The following is a 12413-nucleotide window of genomic DNA, read 5'->3' on the forward strand; positions in this document are numbered from 1 at the left end:
TCACAGCAATAATCACAGAAATCACTTAGAAAGGAAAGCATTTAATTGGGGCTTGCTTGCAGTTTCAGTGGTTTAGTCCATTATCAACATGGTAGGAAGCCTAATGGCACTCTGGCAGACATGGTGCTGAAGAAGAAACTGAGAATTCTACATCTGGTTCAGCAGGCAGCAGGAAGAGAGAGCCACTGGTCTGGCTTCAGCATTTGAAACCCAAAGCTCATACCCAGCGACACACTTCTTCCAACAAGGCCACATCTTCTAAAACTTTCAAATAGTGCCACTCCCTAAGCATTCAAATATGTGAACCTATGAGGGCCGTTCTTATTCAAACCATCACTATGTGTATAGAGCAAGTGTTAAGACCTGAGTTCAAGTATCCAGAACACACAGAAAAACAGAGATTTGGGTCTAAAGTCCCAGTGCTGGGGTCAGGGGGTGCAGAGACAAGAGGATCCTGGGAGTTCACAGGCCAACCACTGTAGCAGAAACAGCAAACACAGGACCAAACTGTGAGAGACACTGTCTCAAAAATAAAGTAAAGAGAAATCAAGAAATGCACCTAATGTTGACCTCTAAACTGCACAGGCCAACACAGGCATACACACCTGCATATACACACATATAGAAAACAGACGCGCGCGCGCGCACACACACACACACACACACACACACACACACACACACACACCCATAAAAGTAAAATGTTAAGAGGCACTAGAGAGATTCCTTAGAGATTAAGAGTAGTCAATGCTCTTTCAGAGAACCCAGGTTCAGTTCCCAGAACCCACATGGTGGCTCACAACCATCCTTAACTCCAGTTCAAAGGGATCCAGTGCCCTCTTCTGGCCTCCAAAGACATCAGGAAAGCATAAAGTACACTACAATATTTGAGTAAAACATTCATGCACATAAAGTGAATATTTTTAAATAAAAATTTCAAAACATTGCTTCATTTCATGTGCTATTATTATTTCTATTCTTGAGATTAAAATAGTATGGATGTGTAATCAGCAAAATGTTATCCTAGAAACCACAAACAAGAAAATACATGATATTTGTCTTTCTGAGTCTGATCTATTTCTCTCATCACAATCAAAAGTCCATCCACTATCCTGAAAACATTAATTTCTTCTGTGACATCTGAATAAAACTGCATTGTGTGTGTCTCAGTTTTCTTTATCCATTCATCTGTTGACATACAGATATGGCTGATCCATAACTCAGCTATTGTGAACAGTGCTACAGTAAACATTGATGTGCAATTACCTCTTATAACATGTCTGTGTTATGTTGATTGAAAGTCCTCTAGGTATATAGCCAAGATTTGTATAACTGGGTTATGTGGCAATTCTATAGTTGGGTTTTTCAGTTAATTCTATTTTAGATTGATGTATTGTGTACTCTGACACATGCATGGAGGTTAGAAGACAACCCATATGACTTACAGAAGTGGTTTCCTCCCTCCACATGGAGGGTTCTGGGGATTGAACTCAAGTCAGCAGGCTTTGTCAGCAAGTATCTTTACCTACTGAACCATCTTGATGACCTATTGTTAGTCCTTAAGGAGCCCCCATACTATTTTTCATTGTGCTTGGACTAATCCTCAAAAGCCTTTGAGAGGTAGGTGTGTATGTGTGTGTGTGTGTGTGTGTGTGTGTGTGTGTGTGTGTGTTCATGAATGTGCATGTTTGTGCACTTGCATGTGGAGGTCAGAGGTCAACATTGGGTGGCTTCCTCAATCAATCTCCACCTTACTTTTTTTTTTTTTTTTTTCAGACAAGGTGTCTGACTCACCTTGGAGATCATTGACTCAACTAGATTGGCTGGCCAAAAAACCCCAAGATTCTCTTGACTCCATCTCCCTAGCACTGGGATTACAGGTATGTGCTGCTGAACCTGGGGTATCTATCTATCTATCTATCTATCTATCTATCTATCTATCTATCTATCTATGAGTGCACATGGATCATGCATGTAGAGATCAGAGGACAGCTTGTAGGAGTTGGTATTCTCATTTGAATGGGTTCTGGATATCAAATTCAGATTGTCAAGCTTGATGGTAAGCACCTTTACTCCCTAAGCTTTCTCATCTTCTCTACACCCAGGTTTTTAAATATGTGTTCTAGGGAATCAAACTCAGGTCCTCATACTTGCATGGCAAGCACTTTACTGACTGAGCTGTCTCCCCAGCCTGCATTTGTTCTTTTCTTAATGATAGCCATCTGACTGCAATGGGATGGAATCTCGATGTTTATTTAGTTTGCATTTCGCTGATGGTTGAGGATGGTGAACACATCTCCATATATTCATTGACTATTTGTTCTTCATCATTTTATTAGCTTATTTATTGGTTGGATTGCTTGGGTGCTTGGTAGTTTGTCTCTTGGGTTCTGTTTTCTAGATATTAGTCTTCTACTAGATAGACACTAGCAAAGATTTGTCTCCCATTCAACAAGCTGTTCCTTCACTGCACTGCTAATGTTTCCTTTGCTACAAAGAAGCTTTTTAGATTCACACAATCCCATTTGTCAGTTCCTTGTTGTTAAAGTCCATTCCAGTAAGATCTGCCTGTAATTATAATCTTCAAATTCCACTCCCACCTTTTCCTGGTTTCATTTTTCTCCATGAGGATATCCATGAGTGTGGGAGATCTTTCCCTCTTCCAGGGTCTTCTTCAGATCCTTCAATGTTTCCAAATTTAACAGACGTTCACTTCTTTGGCTACATGTATTTTTCTGAAGCTGTTCTGCATGATGCTGGTTTCCCGGTCCCTTTCTCGTCATGCTCACTACAGGTATACAGGAGGGACACTGGGATTTGCACTTTGACCTCTGTTGCTGGTATTCGCTGAAAGCATGTATCAGTCCTAAGGGTTCTCTGGAGGAATCTATAGGCTCTCTCACACATCAGATTATATTGTCTGTAAATAGGGATTATTTCACTAGATATATCCTATTTATATCCCACTGGTTTCTTTCTCTTCTTGCTCTAGCTAAGACTTCAAGCATCATGTTGAGTAAGCATGGAGAAAGCAGCCATATTTGCTTCTTTATTTCAGGGGAAATGCTTTGAGTTTCAGTATAATGTTAGCTATGCTGCCTTTATTTCACTGAAGTATGTTTCCTCTAGTTCTAATTTCCTCAGAGTTTTTATCTTGAAGAGATGGTAGGCTTTGTCAGAGACTTTTTCTACATCTATTGATATTGCCATTGATTTCTGTCCTTGAATCCGTTTATGCATTCCATTCATTAATTTGCTTGTGTTGAACCACCCTTGCATACCTGGAATGAAGCCAACCTGATCATGATGGATGATTTCTTTTGTATGAGGTTGGATTCAGTTAACCAGTCTTTCACTGAGAATTTTTGAATCCAGGTTCATCAAGGAGATTGGTCTATAATTATCTTTTTGTGTGTGTCTTTAGCTTTGATATAAGGGTAATACTGGATTTGTAAAATGATTTTGGTATTGTTCCTCACTTTTCTGTTCCATGGGACAGTTTGAAAAGCATTGGTGTTGGCTCTTTAAAGTTCTAGTAGAATGCAGCAGTGAATCCATCTGGGCCAGGAGTTTTTATAGTCAATAGAGTTTTATTATTAATCCTTCTCTGTACTTAAACCCAAGTCCCTTTGGGATAGCTCTTTAGGCATCCATCAGTATATCAGATCTCCTCTCTCCTACTCATTCTCTTTCAAGAAGTCCTCATTCCCTACTGACATTCAGTTTTTATGCCTGTGAGTTTTAAAAAGCTTGGAGTTTCCTCCTGAGGTTTTGGTACTAGCTAGAACCTTGCCACTAAATGTAAAAAAACAGGAGCCGGCAGCATTGACATTCCCTGGAAACTTTACTAGATGACCCAAAGCTACTGAACCAGAATTTGTTAGTTAACAAGATCCCTTGATAACTTGTGGCTGTCTTAGTGGGTCTATGTATTCTTTCTGTCAAGTATATCCTCATCTCTCTCCCAATATCTTGTCCTCTTTCAAAATAGTCATTTATTAATTTCTATGTGTATCAGTGTTTTGCCTGCATACATGCATATGCACCATGTGTGTGCAGTGCCTGGGGAATTCCAAAGAGGGCACTGAATTTCCTGGAACTGGAGTAACAGTGTAAGCTGCCAAGTGAGTACTGAACCCAGGCCCTCCGCAAGAGCAGAAAGTACCATTAACCTCCAAACCACCTTTTCAGCCTCTGTCTTTTGCTCTTGACCTCTTAGTTCCTGTCATCCTTCACATCCTGACTCTGATGTCACTGTCTCCCAATTTTCCCTGTGACAAAGAGTACCACATTGTGTGAACTCTACGGCACCATGTGATAATAATGTTCCACGTTATTGAACATTTCTGTGTTCCTGACATCATGATGGTTGTTTTACATGTATTGTTACCTCACAAAGCTGGTGTTAAGTAAGGGCTGAATTTTATACCTCCCCATTCATATACTGCTGCTCTAACTTCTATATCTCTAAATGTGATTACTTCTGGAGATAAAGATCTTTAAGATATAATCAATTAAAAGGTGACTCCTGTCCCTATATTGAGATCAGGTTATTCCTCCCTCTCGGCTACTCCACATTGGGTTTTCCAGGGGTGTTTCATGCTGTGCCTTGCCTGAGGGAATTCTTTTTTTTTGTTTTGTTTTTTTGAGACAGGGTTTCCCAGTGTAGCTTTGTGCCTTTCCTGGAACTCGCTTTAGAGACCAGGCTGGCCTCGAACTCACAGAGATCCGAGTGTTGGGATTACAGGCGTGCGCCACCACCACCTGGCTCAAAGGGATTCTTTTTTTTTAAAGACAGGGTTTCTCCGTGTAGCTTTGCACCTTTCCTGGAACTCGCTTTAGAGACTAGGCTGGCCTTAAACTTACAGAGATCCGCCTGCCTCTGCCTCCCGAGTGCTGGGATTTAAAGGCTTGTGCGTAACCACCCCTCCGGCTCTCCTCTCTTCTGAGTCAAGTTGACATAACATGAGCCAGCATGACACCTAATAAGGAAAGATTGGGACAAAGAGCCACACAGAGGAACACTATGTGAAGACAAGAAGCAAATGGCCATCTACAAGCCAAAGAGAGAGCTCAGAGACAAATAACCTGTGGATTCCTAATCTTGGACTTCTAGCCTCTAAAACTGCCAGAAAATTAATTTTTGTTGTTTAGGTTACCTGCTTTGTGACAATTCTTCATGACAGCCCTAGTAGCCACAGAACTACAACTGGCTGTTCTCATCTTTTCAAACAAGGAAACTGTTATTTAGCACTTAGTAACTTTTCCAACAAGCTGTCCAAATCCAGACACAAATAATCAAATGAAGATTCAGTGATCTGCATGCTCCTTTGCCACCCCATGGGCTCTGGGATCCCACTAGTTACTCTCTGATTTTACTACCTTACCAAACCTCATGGAAAAATAATCATCATGTGTCCATAGCTTCCCACTGGGCAGTAAGTTCTCAGAGGGCAAGGACTATTTCTGGACCACAGTATGTGCAGTACCTAGTATCTAGTATTAGTGCCTGTATCTAGTTACTTATTGTGATGGTTTGAAAGAAAATGCCCCCCAAAGGGAGCTGACACTATTAGGAGGTGTGGCTTTGTTGAAGTAGGTATGGTCTTGTTGGAGGAAGTGTGGAAGTGTGTCACTGCGGGGGGTGGGCTTTGAGGTCTCATATATGCTCAAGCCACTCCCAGTGACCCAGTTCACTTCCTGCTACCTTTGGATCAAGATGTAGAATTCTCCAGCACCATGTCTGCCTGCAAATTGCCATATTTCCTGCTTCCCTGCCCCCTGCCATGATGATAATGGACTAAATCTCTGAAACTGTAAGCCAGCCCCAACTAAATGTTTTCCTTTGTAAGAGTTGCCATGGTCATGGGGTCTCTTCCCAGCAACAGACAACCTGACTAAGACACTTATCCTGGCCCACCCCACCCTCTCCTCCTCCTCTGAGTGACTTTGGATGTCATTGCAGACAACTTCAGCAGTGCTTTGAAAAAGGGAGAGAAGGTATGGTGCTCCATTCCCACTCGCTGGTGAGGAAGCTGGAGCAGATGAGTAGGTTAGCGACAGTGGCTCTCATAAGCTCCTGTAGTCATTCTCTGGGTTGCAGCTTGCGTGCTTGTCTTCAAGTGTACTCTCACACATAACTCCCAGTGGCCTGGAGAAAGGAGCCATTGTTTCCAGCTAGTGAAGCTTGGAGGATGGCGCTGTCTTTCCAAAGGCAAATCTCAGCCATGTGATACCCAGAGCACCTGAGTTCAAGACCAAGCCCTTGCCATCCCACTGGTGTCAATTAGATTTATCTGTTGAGATCCTGAATGTGAATATAAGAATGAGACAGCCTGGCCCAAATAAGCCCTCAGGGCTCACTGCACCCAGCAACAAAAGGAAGTTCTGGGGATAACGAGAGGATGGATGGGTCACATTCCCCTAGCCATATTCCTATATCTGATTCCTGTGTCTTAGCTATTAAATTGCTTAGTTTGGGGACCAAACACAACAGGATTCTGGCACCTGAGAAGAAAGCAGCAAAGTGGGAGGAATGGGGTTGTTGGTGATGCCAATGGCAAAGCATCCCCAGGTGAATGTGGGCAGACATCTCTAACCCCAGCACTGCTTTATACAGTCACAAAAGCCTTCCCAATTTCATGATGACATATACCATCTGTCCATAGGAGCAGTGACTAAGCACATGTATTTCAGGGCCCTGTTACAAATGGGAAACATGTAATATGTGTGGATAAATGTCACTTCCCCAGACACACTGGTATCTAAATAGGAGAGTAAAGGAAACGTCAGGAGAGTTGAAACACTACATTGGCAAAATACTTCTCTGCTCGTGGCCGTAATGAAATGAACTAAGAATATGTAATTACATATAATTGGATATAATTAAAATAAAGAGACACATCTAAAATACAAGCCTAATTAAAAAGTAAGAAAATTAACTAGGTGGGAATGTCAACAACGCAAATCCCATGATTAGTGTTGGGGTCATATACTTCCATTGAACTTGAATCAGGGTCAGTGTTAAATTCTTAGTGAAGCCACATGGGTCTGTTCTTGGTTCTAGCATGAGCCTCCATACTCCACCTGCCTTCCTCCCCAACACTGTTTAAGTAAAGCTCAACATGTGTGACACCCCTGCAGCCAACTCTCCTTTGCTCGCCTTTCTCCCTCTTTGCCACCCATTCCTTTCTCTGCCCTCTGCTTTTTTCTGATGGGTCTATAAATACCAGTCCATGGATGACAAAGACATTATAAAAGGAAAGAAAACTTCAAATGGGGATATCTGATGGTCCTCTCCACAGCCAAGTGATAGCAGGCCCAGGCCCAGGCTTTCTGAGCTCTTGATGAGACACAGTGCCAAATACTCTTCACCCGGGTAGTGCTGAACCAGAATCTAAGCGTGAGGACTCCATTGGGTACATCCATGAAGTGGGATATTCTCCAACAATCACCTTTGACGCTTCTGAACTTTCAATGTCATGGAAAACAAAAGTGAAAGCAAAGGGCATAAGCCTTTGTTATGGTCCACATCTGTAGCACTTGGGAAGCTGAGGCAGAGTGATTTCTTGAGGCTAGCCTGGACAACACAGAAAGACACCATCTAAAAATAAGTGAATTAAATACACATAATTTGATTTGAAAGGATAATAAAAGATCTGGATGTGGTGGTATATCCTGTTTGTTTGTTTGTGGGTTTTTTTTTTTTCTGGTCTACTTAACATGGGCTAGAATCATTTGAGAAGGGGAACCTCAATTGAAAAACATGCCTTTGTAAGATTGGCATGCAGGCAAGCCCGTGGGAGCATTTTCATGATTGATGACTGATTTGGAAGGGACCATCCCACTGTAGGCAGTGCCATCTTTGGGTGGGTGGCCCTGGGGTATATAAGAAAGCAAACTGAGCAAGACTGGAAGCAGCATTCTTTCATGGCTTCTGCTTCAGTCCCTGCCTCCAGATTCCTGCCTTGAATCTCTGCACTGATTTCCTTTGATGACAGACTGTGATACAGGAGTGCAAGACCAAGAAACCGTTTCCTCCCTAAGCTGTTGTTGGTTATGGTGCTTTATCACAGCAATAGAAACCCTAACAGAGACATGTTACATGTCTATAATCCTAGTACTTGGGAGGTGGAGACAAGAGGAGCAGTCTGAGACCATGTGAGCTACATAAGACCTTGTAGAAAGATAGATGATCACTAGATGGTAGATAGATAGATAGATAGATGGATGGATGGATGGATGGATGGATGGATGGATAGATAGATAGATAGATAGATAGATAGATAGATAGGTAGAAAGAAAGAAGATAGACACATTGATTCATAGAAGATAGCTACAAGAGACATTTTGGGCAAGTATGATCATAGATTGCATACCAGCTGATATTACTGAGCTAATCTTGATTTTCTTAGATTGGATATAATGTGATTACACAAAATACTGTTCCTTTTCTCCAGAGATGCATGCTGGAATACTTAAAGTTGAGCCATCTCAAGGTCTGTGGTTTACTTCTAGTTGTTTTTTAAAATGTATATGCAAATATTTATAACGTATGCATTTGTGTATAAAACAATTATACGGTAAAGGAGAGAACAAACAAATTATTGGCAATTATTTAGTTTGGGTAAAGGGCCTAAAATGTTTATTGTACCACTCTTTCAACTCTTACATGGTAAGAATTTTTTCCATTTTTATATGTTAAAAGTTTAAAGGGGGGTTGGGGATTTAGCGCAGTGGCAGAGTGTTTGCCTAGCAAGCGCAAGGCCCGGGGTTCGATCCTCAGCTAAATAAATAAATACATAAATACATAAATAAATAAATGAAGGAAGGAAGAAAGAAAGAAAGGAAGGAAGGAAGGAAGGAAGGAAGGAAGGAAGAAAGAAAGAAAGAAAGAAAGAAAGAAAGAAAGAAAGAAAGAAAGTTTAAAGGAAACAGGTGTATCAAAATTAGCATGCAGCCAGGAATGATAGCATACACCACATCCCAGCACTCAGGAGGCTGTGATTTCAAGGTCAGCCTGTGTTACACACTGAGACCAGAAGGCACTGGTGCACATTGTGGCATTTGTTAGTTAGCCATTCAATAACAAACATGAAAAGTGTGGCTCATCGCCACATGTGATCAGGAGCGTGCTGGCAGATCCATTTTGATGGGGTCTTAACCCAGGCAAGCACAAGTGCCCAGCCTTTCGAGGATGGTCAGATTTGGCAATAGCCACTGTGGGTGGTGCCACCTCTGGTCTGGTGGTCCTGGGTGCTATAAGAAAACAGGCTGAGCAAATCATGGGGAACAAGCCAGTAAAGAGCACTATCCACAGCATCTATTCTAGTTCCTGCCTCCAGGTTCCTGCCCTGGATTCCCTTAGGGATGAACTTGTAATCTGTAAGGTGAAATAGACCCTATTCTTCCCAAGTTGCTTTATGTTTTGTTGTGGTGTTTTGTCACAGCAATAGAAAACTTGACTAAGATACCAGCTAAGTCAATTTCGCATAAATCGTCCATCCTCTGTGGGTATCTGACTGCTCCTGAGACCTGGTTAAGGTCCTCACCCTCCACCATCCTCTGGTCATTTTTGATAGCACTGCCTGTCTTCAGCAAGAATCATATTGGTTGGCTCAGCTAGAATCCTATCACAGCTGATGTTCCCTTCTCTTTCCCACCCTCTGACTCCTACCCTTTTCTTTGACTATAAATTTTTACTTAACTAGACTATTTGAACCTGAGCCCCATTTCTCTCCCCTACTGCATGTGAGCCAATTTCTTTTCTTTTCTTTTCTTTTCTTTTCTTTTCTTTTCTTTCTTTCTTTCTTTCGTTTGTTTGTTTTTTCGAGACAGGGTTTCTCTGTGTAGCTTTGCTCCTTTTTCCTGGAACTCACTTGGTAGCCCAGGCTGGCCTCAAACTCACAGAGATCCGCCTGCCTCCTGAGTGCTGGGATTAAAGGTGTGCACTACCACCGCCCAGTGTAAGCCAATTTCTTAATCCAGTGCCTTAGACTGCTTGGTGACACTACCCCTGTATGTGGGCCATTTCTTTTCACCGTGGTCCCAAGCATTGTTTTTCTTACTCTACTTCAAGTGTGTCATTGAATATTTGTTTTCTGTAGCAGCTGATGAGGACTAGAGAAAGAATCAACTAGTCTACAGATTCCTAATCACCTAATCACCTTATACCTCTACCCCCTGACTCCTACATCTCATTCCTAGGGAAGAGAAATTCCTCTTGTGCAGCTGGACATTGCAGAAGAAATAGAGCCATGTCCTGCAGGTTTGTGTTCATGTTCAGTCAGTTTCTCCGTGGGAAACCCTCATGGTTGTTAGGACAGACTTTCTTCCTCTTTTATTTTAATTTTTTAATTTTTAAAAAATTACGTGCATTTGTACATTAGTGTAGTTGCCTATGGGTCCCAGAGGTATTGGATCATGTAGATCTGGACTTATAGGTTGCTATGAGACACCCAACATGGGTGGTAGGAACTCAGGCCCTCTGAATGATCTCTCCAGCCACTCTTTTTTTCTTCCTTTCCTTTTCTTTTCTTTCCTTTCTTTTCTTTTCCTTTCCTTTCCTTTCCTTTCCTTTCCTTTCCTTCCCTTTCCTTCCCTTCCCTTCCCTTCCCTTCCCTTCCCTTCCCTTCCCTTCCCTTCCCTTTCCTTTCCTTTCCTTTTCTTCCTTCCTTCTTCTCTCCCTCCCTCCCTCCCTTCCCCCCTACTTGCTTTCTTGCTTTCTCTCTTTCCTTCTTTCTTTCTTCCTTTGCTATATACCCCAATCCCATCTAAAGCTCATGATCTTTCAGCTTAGCCAACAGCTCATTCTTAACCTCCTTTGAGTATTTGCCTATACAGCCTTAGAGTTGGCAAGTCTTCTTCTGCCTCTGATATGTGTGTCTCAATTCAGAAGTGTCTTTCTCAAGGACTTGAAGGTCAGTCCTATGAACTGTTATGGTTTAGATATGAGGTAGTCCTTAAAAGCTCCTTTGTAAGGGCTGATCCAGCCATCACTGAGATAACTGGATCTTCATGGTATTAACTTTGCCAGTTAACTTTACATGTACCTTCTTCAGTGAAACCAAACATTTTTTTGTTTCTTTGTTCTGTGAAAAGCTGGACAAAACTGAACATGGTGGCACATGATTTTAATCCTAGCACCCAGGGTGCAGAGGCAGGAGGATCTCTGTGAGTTCTAGGACATTCTGGTCTACATAGAGAGTTTTGGGCCAGCCAGAGCTACAAAGTGAGATCCTGTCTCAAAAAAAAAAAAAAATGTCAAAAGGCTAAATTCAATCAAGAAATAAGAACATTGCTACTGATCTCAGAGAAACACAAAAGACTGAAAAGGAATGCTCGGAACAGCTCTCAGTTGGTAAATTAGGCAAGTTAGGTGGAAAGAACAAATTCTTAGACATAAATGACCAAAGATGACCCAAGGCAGAATAGACAGTCTGGATAGACCTGCAACAAGAGATTAAATTAGTAATTTTTAGAAGTCTAGGGCCAGATAGAGTCTTCTCAATTATAGCAAACATTTTTAGAAAGGATGAATGCCAAGTCTTCACAAACTACTTCGGAAAATAGAAGGGACAGAGCCATTTTCAACTCTTTCATGCCAGGATTACTGTAATGCCACCATGCTGTTTCCGGAGCTCAAATCCAGGTCTTCATTCAAGCTCAGCAAGCACTGTACCACCAAGAGCATCCCAGTTCCTGTTCCCGTCCAATGGGAATGTCTTCACCCAAGAAACTCATGACTTTCAAGCATTCATGTATCACCGGAATGATGCTTAAAACAACTGCAAATATGGAATTAATGTGTGGTTCACCTAAGCTGGCTGTGGCCTTTATGAGCACATTTGATATGACCAAAAGGGTACATTTTTGAAGGCTCTTGACTCTGAAGATGTGAAAACACTCCGTGTCCTGTGATTTAAATCACATGTGCACATGTGGAGCTTCTGCTTCACCTACAACCACCTCCACCCCCACTTTGCCAAGCTGTGGGGATGGAATGGAACCCCCAACCCCACCCCACATATAGCTACCGCTAGAGACAGAAGAAGACATGGATCCAACCATCCCCTTTCTCAAGCTGCTCTTCTGCAGATGGTCTCTTGTCAACCTCATTTTCCCATCTGAAGCCCACCCTTAGTAAAGAACACATTGTATAATCCATAAACCGCTGGTCATGAACAGAGTTGAGAGCTATTTTTAAACTAATTAAAAAACGCTTCAACTTAAAAAAAAAAAAAAGTTTGTGTTAATCTGTGAAACCTCTAACCACAAGCCAACCCGTGTAACAGCAGATGTGGAGACTAATTACAGCCTGGGCAGAGCTGAGGCAATGGTCCAGAAAGGCTCAGAGAACAGACAGGCCATCTAGTCTCCCCAGGGAATTAGCAAACACAGCCGGAAAGTCTTTC

Source organism: Onychomys torridus, chromosome 9 (genome assembly GCF_903995425.1).
Source record: "Onychomys torridus chromosome 9, mOncTor1.1, whole genome shotgun sequence".
NCBI lineage: Eukaryota > Metazoa > Chordata > Mammalia > Rodentia > Cricetidae > Onychomys > Onychomys torridus.